Source organism: Sinocyclocheilus rhinocerous, unplaced genomic scaffold (genome assembly GCF_001515625.1).
Source record: "Sinocyclocheilus rhinocerous isolate Xijiao unplaced genomic scaffold, SAMN03320098_v1.1 scaffold119, whole genome shotgun sequence".
Lineage (NCBI taxonomy): Eukaryota > Metazoa > Chordata > Actinopteri > Cypriniformes > Cyprinidae > Sinocyclocheilus > Sinocyclocheilus rhinocerous.
In genome coordinates, this window is record NW_015654491.1 from 420511 (window position 1) to 431267 (window position 10757).

The 10757-nt window shown below is 38.3% G+C and overlaps 1 pseudogene; it reads right to left on the reverse strand.

Moving 5' to 3' along the window:
- Positions 1–256: 256 nt before the first annotated feature.
- Positions 257–10757, reverse strand: part of LOC107717049 (formin-2-like) — a 41855-nt pseudogene continuing 31354 nt past the window's right edge.

Consider the following 10757-nt stretch of genomic DNA (forward strand, 5'->3'; position numbering starts at 1 on the left):
CAGAGAGTGAAAATAGTGGTCCTGCAGCAATGTACAGAATGAGAAAAATAAGTCAGAATTGTTTTTTTAATCAAAATGTGTTCTAGTAGACCCCAAAAATAAAATTATGAACTTGTAAATGATCATAATATGAGCACTTTAAGCTTTGATTGTCTTCATATGAAACTACAGAAATGACAAAATTCTGACCTCGTTCACATTCTCATGGCTATTTTTCTTATATTGAAGTAACTGTTAAGTAGAAAAAGAAAGAAACAAGGAGTTTTGTTGGATTCGGTACAGCAGAAATTCACATCTTCTGTCCCAGCTTGGCTTTCTGAGTAAGAGAAGAAACAGAAAAACTACACTGTTAGAGACCATTATTCATTGCTTGTAATTGTGAATAGAGGGATTTTTAAATACTTACTATCCCTGATGCATGTTTTGGTTTTACGCTGTAGGTAGCCTTCTCTCGAGCTTGTCTGAAAGTCTCTTCTGCAGCTTTCAACCTAAAAAATATTAAAATTAAATTCAATGAATTGCAGTGACTGACTTGAGTTAGATAAAGCTCAAGTCAAGATATTTTAGAGCTGCTTTACAACTTTATAGAAATAAAAGTGACTTGACTTGCAGTGAAGACAATCAGACAAGCAAAGCAGCAACAAAGGCATTTTATTCCTCACCGCTCCTGCAGTAGGCATTTATTCTCTCTCTTCCACAGCTCCTTAAAATCTGACGAAAACTCGTGCCACACTGTGAAGAATGTGTTTGGTGAAACCTCCTTCTCTCCTGCCTTAGGCTTGACCGAGAAAAACATGCTCAGCTCCAGAAAACTGGAAAGCATTCAAAGAAAAGCATGACACTGTGAACAAAATATTACAAAATAAGATTAGAAAGTTTACTCTGAGGAATTGTGAAACTGATCAGCTTACTTCAAGCATGTGAAATGTGAAATTTTAGCTTATAAAAATAATGCTCTTACATAAAGAACGACAAGCGTAATTTCTTTTCGCCCACAGCAATCTTTTAGTATGCTTAAGACTAGTACTTGGAAGAAACTGCAACATTCAGACAATAAGCACAAATACCTTTAAAATTAATTGATGTGTCATATTTGTTCTTTTTTCCACTCCAAGAGCCAAGGTTTTGAATACTAGCCCCTTTTAAAGGAGACAATCTACTAACTGTCAATCAATCTCAGTGAATTGGACTATTAGTACCACAAGTAAGGGAAAAGCAGAGGTAAAGAAAGAGAGAGATAGAGAGGCTGATGCTAATGCACAAACATAGACACACACTCAGAGGAGACATGACCAATATGACACAGTTATAAGTGAACAAGAGACTTGGCACGATTAACACAGTAAGACAACTTACATGCTCTGCGTGTCAGCGAGCTGTTTTTCCTGGAGCTCCAGCTCTGCTTTGGCTGTGGGAATAAAAATAGGACATTGTAAATGTGACACAGACTTTTATGCTTTTAAAATAGGTTTTTGTTTTGCTTGTCACTGAATGACACGGGTTATCATGAAAAGGTTATCAGAGATTTGTTCCAGTTTTAAACAAACAGACTCCCATTTCAGTCAAAGTGAGAGGTGTGAGATTGCGCATATCTGTATAAGTCTTTGCAGGTTATGGTCATCATGACAAACATAAACCCACAAAAATCTGATTACACATAAGCCAGTTGTAATTCGCTGACATAAAATATTAAGGAGCAAATCATTGTAAAATCATATTTGCAAATAGTCTCAGCATGAACATTTGATGAGGCACAGTTTGACTGCAGACGGAGAAGTAGGTCTCTGAAGTCATTACCACAGTAATGTCAATGTCACTTCATTAACTCCTGCATGGAGAATCTCCTGTGATCTACTAATAAATTAAATGACGAGGCCAGTGTTCGTACACATTTTCATACCACTCACCACTACAATTCTGTGCAACCAGAGAAGCCCCAAAACACAGATCACATCAGTTCACACCTCATGGCCCCAACATGAGGTCTACAACTCATTACACTGATTTATAATGTTATTCAATGTATTTGTGCTTAAAAAAAAACATTAAAATATTTAATAGGTAGTGGTGATTACTGAGGCAATCATAACTATTACTACTGCTCATAGGGTTAGAATGTTTTTTTATGAACATGAAAGATTGACTCAAACTGACTTGAGGAAAGACATGAAAATTATTTTCTGTGTAAGTGATTGAACTTGTGATTTTTGATTGGAAGAAAACAAGCAAACAATCTTTTAGACCTACATTAAAGGAAGGACATGAGCCATATCTAAGGATCAGAATTTCACAGAGACTTGGGGCAGTAAGCAATTAACCAGAATACCCTAGCAATCACATGCAGTAGTAACTCTCTGGAAACCAACCACACCACCTAGAAAGCCCTAACAACTACCTATCAACCATTCCACAACCATCTAGCAACCACACAGAAACACCCTGGCAACCATGCAGAAAATCCTATCAACCACTTAGCACCCTATCACCCAGAACAGCCTAGCAACCACATAGCAACACCCTGGCAACTGCCTAAACCACCTAGAAAGCCCTAACAACCACCTAGCAGCCACCCCAGAAATGTCTAGCAACTACATAGAAACACCCTGGCAACCCTGCAGAAATCCCCATCAACCACTTGGCACCCTATCACCCAGAACAACTTAGCAACCACCCAAACCACCTAGAAGCCTTAACAACCATCTAGCAACCACCCCAGAAATGTCTAGCAACTACATAGCAACACCCTGGCAACCCTGCAGAAATCCCTATCATCCACTTGGTAACCCCCTAGCAACCACCCAGAACACCCTAGCAAGCACAAAGCACCTAACCTGTACCATGGTACAGTACTTTTTGTACTAAAATGGCTCATCTGGTAGCTATTCTGTAATTTTGTCTATATATTGTACCTGTTACTGTGGTAAATGGATTATCACACTGCTTCTCAGTGCTCAGGGCAGCGGAAATAGTACAGCATTAAAAAAATGGTATGAGTAGACAGAGCGTAGACCAAACAGCACAGAGACGGTCTCTATCGCTTACACACACACACACACGACTGTCTCACTCAGTTTTTCTTCCTCTCTTCCTTTCTGTAGTTAATTTCATGCTCTGAAAAATAAACAGTAGTGGTTGAAGCGCTGGAGCCAGAGACTGTTCCTCTCCTGGAGTTTCAAAATCATACAAATAACAAAAAATAAGACCAGTCCTTTTTTTCCGATCCTCGTTCTGTCTGTTTCTCTAACTGGAGGCAATGTGGAGGGTTGAAGGTGGTCTTTCCGTGGTCATGTCACCCATCTGAGAGCTCAGTGAAGGAGACCCATGAGTCTCCAGATCAAAGGGGTAGAGATGAGAAGGGGGATGTTCAGCGAGGACCCCACCCTGCTGCCCCTGCCGCCAGAGCACATGTGGGTTTTGTTACGAGGACCAATTTGAATACAAAGAAAGACGGCAATACATTTAGCATTTACTAAAGCCTGTAGTGAAGCAGAGAATGAAAAATAGAAAGACGTTCCAGCTAACTCCAAGTTGAGGGATGGAAAAAGAGGTTACGCCATGGCAACTGAAGATGACTGGAGTGCGAAAGATGAAAAGAGGCCAATGAATTGTTGACGAGAATAAAGTGCCAATAAACTATTCAGTGATACAGACAGATCAGGCAGGTTGACTCAGACACACTTAGAGGAAATAAACAAGAGAACAGAAACCATATCAAACAGAGATGGATCGAAGCAGAGATGGAGAATGGAGAAGGCAAATAAACAAGATGGAGAGCAACTATAATAAAACACAATCGCCAGATCGTTCAGCTCGCCTTCATCAGAGAAACAAAATACTGGAAGGGTTGAATTAGCGATTAATGTGCCGAGGTGAAATGTGGATGAAATTAGTGAGAATAATGAAATTAAGGACTCTCACTTTTCATGTCACTAGCTTTACACAAATAATGTTAGAGCGATCGAGTCTAGGTCAGGTCAGATGTATTTCCCAGAATTCTTGTTGGCTCCCAGAGGCCTCACAGAACACAGGTCACAGAGCCTCACAGAACATTTATTACTCAGCACCTCATTTCTCCTTTCACACAGGGCCACTGTACATCCATCCCAGCATTATTCAGACTTTAATTGTTTCCCAAGGTGATGTACGTAAAAGAAGATTTGCATGGCTCCTCTGTAATACTTATTTGGACGAGGGAGTGATGTCATTTTATTTATATAAGTAATGATGCATACTAGGACATACTATCTGCAATATATATTGTGATATTAAAAAGTACAGGCATTTTCATCAGATGACTTGAAAAGCTATATTTGAAAAAAGTGAATAATTTTAGAATGATTTTGTGAATGATTTTGTCGGAAAGTGCATTTGCATAAAAAAATAAAAATACATTTAAAAAGCTGAAAGATTTCTTTTTATTTTGATGACTTGCTTTTCGGGATGAACAATTTTGGAAAAACTTGACAAATTTGAGTGTTCGTATTTGGGTTTACTTGTTACAAGAACCAACTCAAACCTCTTTCAGTTACCATAAAGTGAACTGTTTTTTAAGAAATTCACTTTCCACTTGAGTTTTGACAGGTTACATTCCCACTGTTTTTAATGACTGACTATAAAAATAACAATGTGATTTTAATTGTGATTATTATTAAATATGATTTATTTTATGTTAATGAATATTAACCAATGTATTGCAATAATGCCACTGTATGTAAAATAAAAAATGAGTATTTAAAAACAATAAAAATATGTGTTCATATTGTACAACTGTAAAAAAAAAAAAAAAAAAACTCTTAATTGATTAATTTGTTGCCGGCAAAAAAAAATAAAAAATACTGAATATATATATACTGAATATGACTTGCCAGTTTCATTTACTGCACACAGCTTTTAGCATCTGAGAGCATGGTTGATTCACAGTAAAAATACTCTGAGATGCCAAAAAACTGTATCATGAACCGCCTTTGGAATGCATTCCCGAAAACTATGTTTTTCAAAATAAATTCTATCTCAGGAATTCACTCCAATAATACATTTCTTAGGGCTAATATTACTTTGGTTTCTTGTTTAAATCCATGAGATGCAAAAGGAAAATTCCTTCCGAAGTGGCAATAAAATCAGAGTTTAACATAACGTCCCCATGTAAAACAATCACCATCTGAACAGGGCTTATGTGTGCAATGTTTTTACCTCTAGTGAGAAATTCTTCCATTTTGTCCTTAAAGGGCTGCAGGTGCTCCTCAGACGAGACATTACACACCTTTTCTGTTTCTGCTGAACAGGCTGTAAAATAAATTAGAGAGCAGAAACAAAGATATAAGAAAGAAAGAAACAAAATGATTAATGGAACTGAAGAACAGTTTGTTTTAAACAGTGAAAACATCTTTTGTCAGCCTACAACAACTAGCCACACAAATAACCTTCAAAAGACACATTGTAGGGATTCTTGGGCAAGTCTTGTAAAGAAACTATAAGATGCATCAGCCAAATTTCTTAAAAAGACTAGCACTGCGATGGCCCCACCATATGGCTAAACTTCTCTCAACCAGTCTTCACCGATTAAACTGTCAAGACCAGCACTAGCATTTCAACTAGCATGGACTTTTATTAGCAGGTTAGCATGTTACATTCCTCGTGCTTCCTCTTCCAACACTTCATGAATCAGTTCAGAGAAAAATATGCTATCTGTGACCTGTGCTAACAGATGCTAATGAATCCCATTTGATGAACCTTTCCTTCGCTTCTGTTTGCTGTACACCTGGAGTCTTACAACAGGCCGACAGGCTTCACCGTGTCACACTCCATCACTACAGTCGGTGATGGAGCACAGCCTCGCATGGCAATCAGCGCAATGCAAACACACACATGCTAATGTCCCTGCCAGCTGGATCAAGGGCTTTGTGAAAGCGAGGACCTGCCTGGTCGTCGACAGCATAACTCTGTGCCCCTTCCAGCTGTCAGTGTCACACATCTGCATTAGCGCTTAGCTTAGCTTGTTAATGTAGTGATGATCCATTTATTGTATTGACCTGGCGTAAGAGAGAAGCCATGCTTATTGGGCTACGGGGAGATTTTAGGGATGTGAACTGTTGAGGATTCAGAGAAACACAGAACACTGCCAGAGAAGAAATATTTGCCTGCGTTAAACAAACGTAGGCTTGATCTGTTCAGCAGGTGTACGCCAAAACGATTTAGCTAAGCATACAAGCTCTGGAAAAATACATTTACAATTTATCAACCACATGTATAGTGGGCCTAACTAATACGCTTTTGAAAGATTAACTATGCAAATCACCAGCAAGGGATTCGAGCGAAGGCACACGAAAATATGGCTAACAGCAGGGGTGAAGCTAATAGGCTGTATAGCAATGCATCACACCGACCATCTTTCAATCGGAATTTCCATGAGTCAAATGCAAATCCATTTGATATGTTTGACTGGTTCGAGTGGAACTAAAAAGGCTCGGACGTTATTATTTGTGTGTGGTAGACAATCTCACCCTGGATAGATGATTGATTGTAAATGTGTTTTTGATGTAGGGCAGTGTTCAAATTTGACCACATCAACATCCACATCCACAAGTGTTTTTTTTCAAGGATCTGAACAAGCCAAACATGCTGACATTGGAATGTGAGTATTTCCACATCTGTGTGAGTGTGTGTGTGTGTGTGTGTGTGTTTTTGTGTTGGCAATGAAAATGTTTGCAGGGATTTAAACTCGGCTTTGAGCATGTAATCGGATTCTTACACCTCATTCACACTCCGTCGTGCACTTAAGCTGGGTCGTACAACCTTTGGCTTGCGGTACAAAGCTGAACCAATCTCACTAACCTTCTGAAGACCCTGATAAATTGCTTTACTGGTCAGGGAGCAAAGCAGGCAGTGCTTAAGAGGCAGTTTAAGCCCTTTACCTGCCTGCTAGTTTCTTTTCAAAAACACCAGAATATATGGCATTTCCTATTAAAACGGTACAAAAGAGGATATAAAATTTCTTTATAAATTTATTGAATTTATTTGATTTTTTTTCACAAATGGCAAGTGAAAATATGAATGGAATTATACTGTAATTATTCATTTTTCATTCATATTACCAGAATGTCTAAATGTTATATAAAACTCAAGCTATCAAACTAAACTGAAAAAATTTGATGCATTTATTTGATCCAAGGATACATTTATTTGATCAAAAGTACATTAAAACTGTAATACTGTAAAATACTATTACAATTTAAAATAACTGTTTTCTATTTTAATATATTTTTTAAAAAATACATGGGAAAGCTGAATTTTCAGCAGCCTTTTCTTCAGTCTTCAGTGTCACATGATCCTTCAGAAATCATTCTAATATGTTGATTATCAGTTGTGCTGCATAAAATAAAAAAAATTTCTGTAAATTATTTTATGAATAGAAAGTTCAGAAGAGCAGCATTTATAGAATAGTACTGATTTATCGGTCACTTTTGATCAATTTAATGCATCCTTGCTCAATAAAAGTATTTTTGTGACCCCTCCCCCCACCACCCAAAAAAAAAAAAACGTACTGACTCCAAATTTTTGAACAGTAGTGTATACATACATTATAAAGATAGCTCACCTGCAGAAACCTGGAGTTAAGTGCTTTAGGCCTGTAAAAACAGGTTAAACCCCTAGGAAAAGTGCTGAAATGACCCCTCTTTCTTATTTATTTACATGCTGGGGCCTTTAACAAACCACATTTGCAGTATTGATCATTGTGGCAGCCAGCTGGGGGCTCAATAAAAACAGTCACTTGAAAATCAATGAGCCTTCTAAAGGAGAACACGGGTCATTGGCGCTGGTGTATACAAACTAAACATGTCTGTATGTTTTTGTATATGCACACTTGTATGTGAGTTCATGTTTATCGGAATGTGTACATGTCCACGTGTTTGCATGAATGTGATCTCATGTATAGGCATGGAAGTGTGTGTAAAGCCTGTGTGTATATGCTATGCTTTGCATTTGCGTGTGTCCACATCTCACCATTTAGATCTTTCCGTTGCTTGCGGAGGTCACGTTGAAAATCCTCAAACTTCATCTGCGAAGCCAGAAACAGATCCTGAGGCTCTGGAAGTGGGTACACGCATGTTTCTTTACCTGCATCCTGACACACAAACAATGGAAAGTCTAAAGCGCATTCACACAAAAAACAGGATGTTGTGTTTATGAGATCATAGCTGTACCAATGGTTGATTTGAAAAATAATTGAATGTGAATTCTGTTCAAATAGGTTGGTGTTTAAAGATCATTATGATTCCAAAAACAATGAAACCATCAAACACAACAAATCAATCTCAATAACGCTCCGTCTGTCAGAGATCAGAGCCGCTCACATGCACACGCACACACACATGCTCTCTCCTTGTTATTTGCCTGAATGTTAGAAGCACTTCAACAACCTGTGGATCATATTTTTTCAATTTGGAAACAAAATCGTAATCACAACATCTGGACTGACTGCTGACAGTATTTACAATACAGTTCTTTTAATCTAAGTCCAAAAAGGGCGTCAAGCAATCAAAGGTCTCTGCTCATTCAGGGCGGCCATTTGTCTATATGGTGAAGCGAAAGAAAGGCAAATCAAAGTGATGAAACCAAAAACAAAGCCACAATTTTGTCTACCATGCAGGGTGATTCTAAGGGACCTGGGGGTCTGTTAGTCGAGCCAATGAAATAAACAGTTGGCCAAACCTACCTCATCAAAGTGTCGCAGATAGTAAGCAACTATGTAGGACAGGAGGCTCTGAGAATTGTCCTGATGGAGCGAGTGGAGGAGGAGACGAGAGATGGAAATAAACGCAGGAGAATAATCATTTTTCATGTTTTGGGATTGTATACACTTGTTTAGCTAAAAGCGATTGTGAATAAGATGCCAGACCTGGTGGCTTGCAAAGGCGCTCGCTCACATGCACATTTGTGCAGACACACAGACCACATGGGATGTGGATATAGGCTACTGCCTTGGCATAATACTGTATTGATGGCTCATTGTGAGTGATGCTGCCAGAACAGTCTGTTTATGACCTAGTTAGTGGGGTCAAGAGACCACCAAACTACTATATGCAAATTTACATGCAGGTTCAGACTAAGATTTTTGCTACTTTAGTGCTGGTCTATGTGGTCAGTCTGCACAGCCATGATGTTGACCAGTAAAACTCAAACTTAAAGAGATAGTTCACTTAAAAATGAAAATTGGCATCATTTACTCAGCATTATGTCAATCCAAACCTGTATGACCTTCTTTCTTCTGTGTACGGTAAAATAGGGTATTTTGGAAAATATTAGTAATTCATGTATTTTACAGGTATTTTACCTGTACAAAAACAGCCTGTTTTGCTGCTTGATTTTTCAAACAGGTATTTCTTAACATGTTATTTTAATTTATTATCATATTCAGAAACACACTGGTTTGTGGCGCAAATATTTTTTACAGTTTACTGCATTTTGTCCTTCTTCTAGTTTATCTATAGCGGCTGATGAATCAGAAGTCTTGCACATTCACAGAAAATAGCTTACTTCTGCTTTGCAAAATAAGGTGGATAACATGAAAGTCAACAGAGTGCAATATTTAAGACCCCACTGACTTTTACTGTATGGACAAAACAAACAGAAACATTCTTTTGTGTCTCAAGTCATACAGGTTTGGAATGACATAAGGGGATGACATAAGAGTAAATGATGACTGAATTTTCATTTCAGCGTGAACTATCCCTTTAAACTAGTGATATAGGGATCTCATTTTTACTCACACTGCTCTTGACATCTTTTAACTTGGGCAGGATGTCAAGGGTAAATCCATCTGCCTGTCCTCGGCTCCGGTTGCCCCCGTTCATAATGTTCCCAAATGCTAGAATCAAACCTAGAACCTGCAGGGTGGCTTGACTTGATTGTAAAGCCTTTAAACACAGAAGAGGGAGAAGTGGAAGCACAGGGAGGGAAACAGATGTTTTCTTCACTGATTTCTAGATGAACTTTTAACTTGAAATATGACAATGGTAAAGCTGTCAGTGCCATCTGACTAGTGTGCTTCATGTTCTCTCTCACCGTACAGACTCTCAGCAGTGTTTCAAGCTTGTGCTGAACTGATGTAACACACTCTGTGAAGGTGGACTGGAAAAGAATGCAGAAAACCCGCTCCGAGAACTGAGGGACCTCTGACAACTGCAGCAGAAACCTGACAGAGAGAGGGACAAAAGAGGGATGCAATGTGAATAAAACAAAGATACTGTAGATAGATAGATAGATAGATAGATAGACAAGACTGATAAACAGATACAAACAGAGAAACAGATACAGACAGACAGACAGACAGATAGACAGACAGATAGATAGATAGATACTGTTCTGGCTTGTCCAGTGGTTTTGCATTTTCTTTATCTTTTCAAGACTTGATATATTTGTCAATCTGATCCATCTCGTCTTTCTGAGCTCTCTGTGAGGTTGACAGAAAAACAGAATGAAAGTACACTGAGAAATGTGATTTCATTTTGGGAAAATACACTTACAGTATATTCTTCTTATAAAACATTTTATAACTATCTAATAGTGATATAATCTCTAATACTCTCTGGAGTGTGTTTGTTTGTGCGTGTGTGCGTTGCTTCATGATCTTTGATAAGCACCCAACAAACAAAGTATGATCCACACTTCAGACTGTGCTTGAGTCAGACAGTGAAAAAGAGAATAGAGAGAACAAGCAGGAGAGAGGAAAGAGGGGATATACTGTGTGTGTGTGTGTG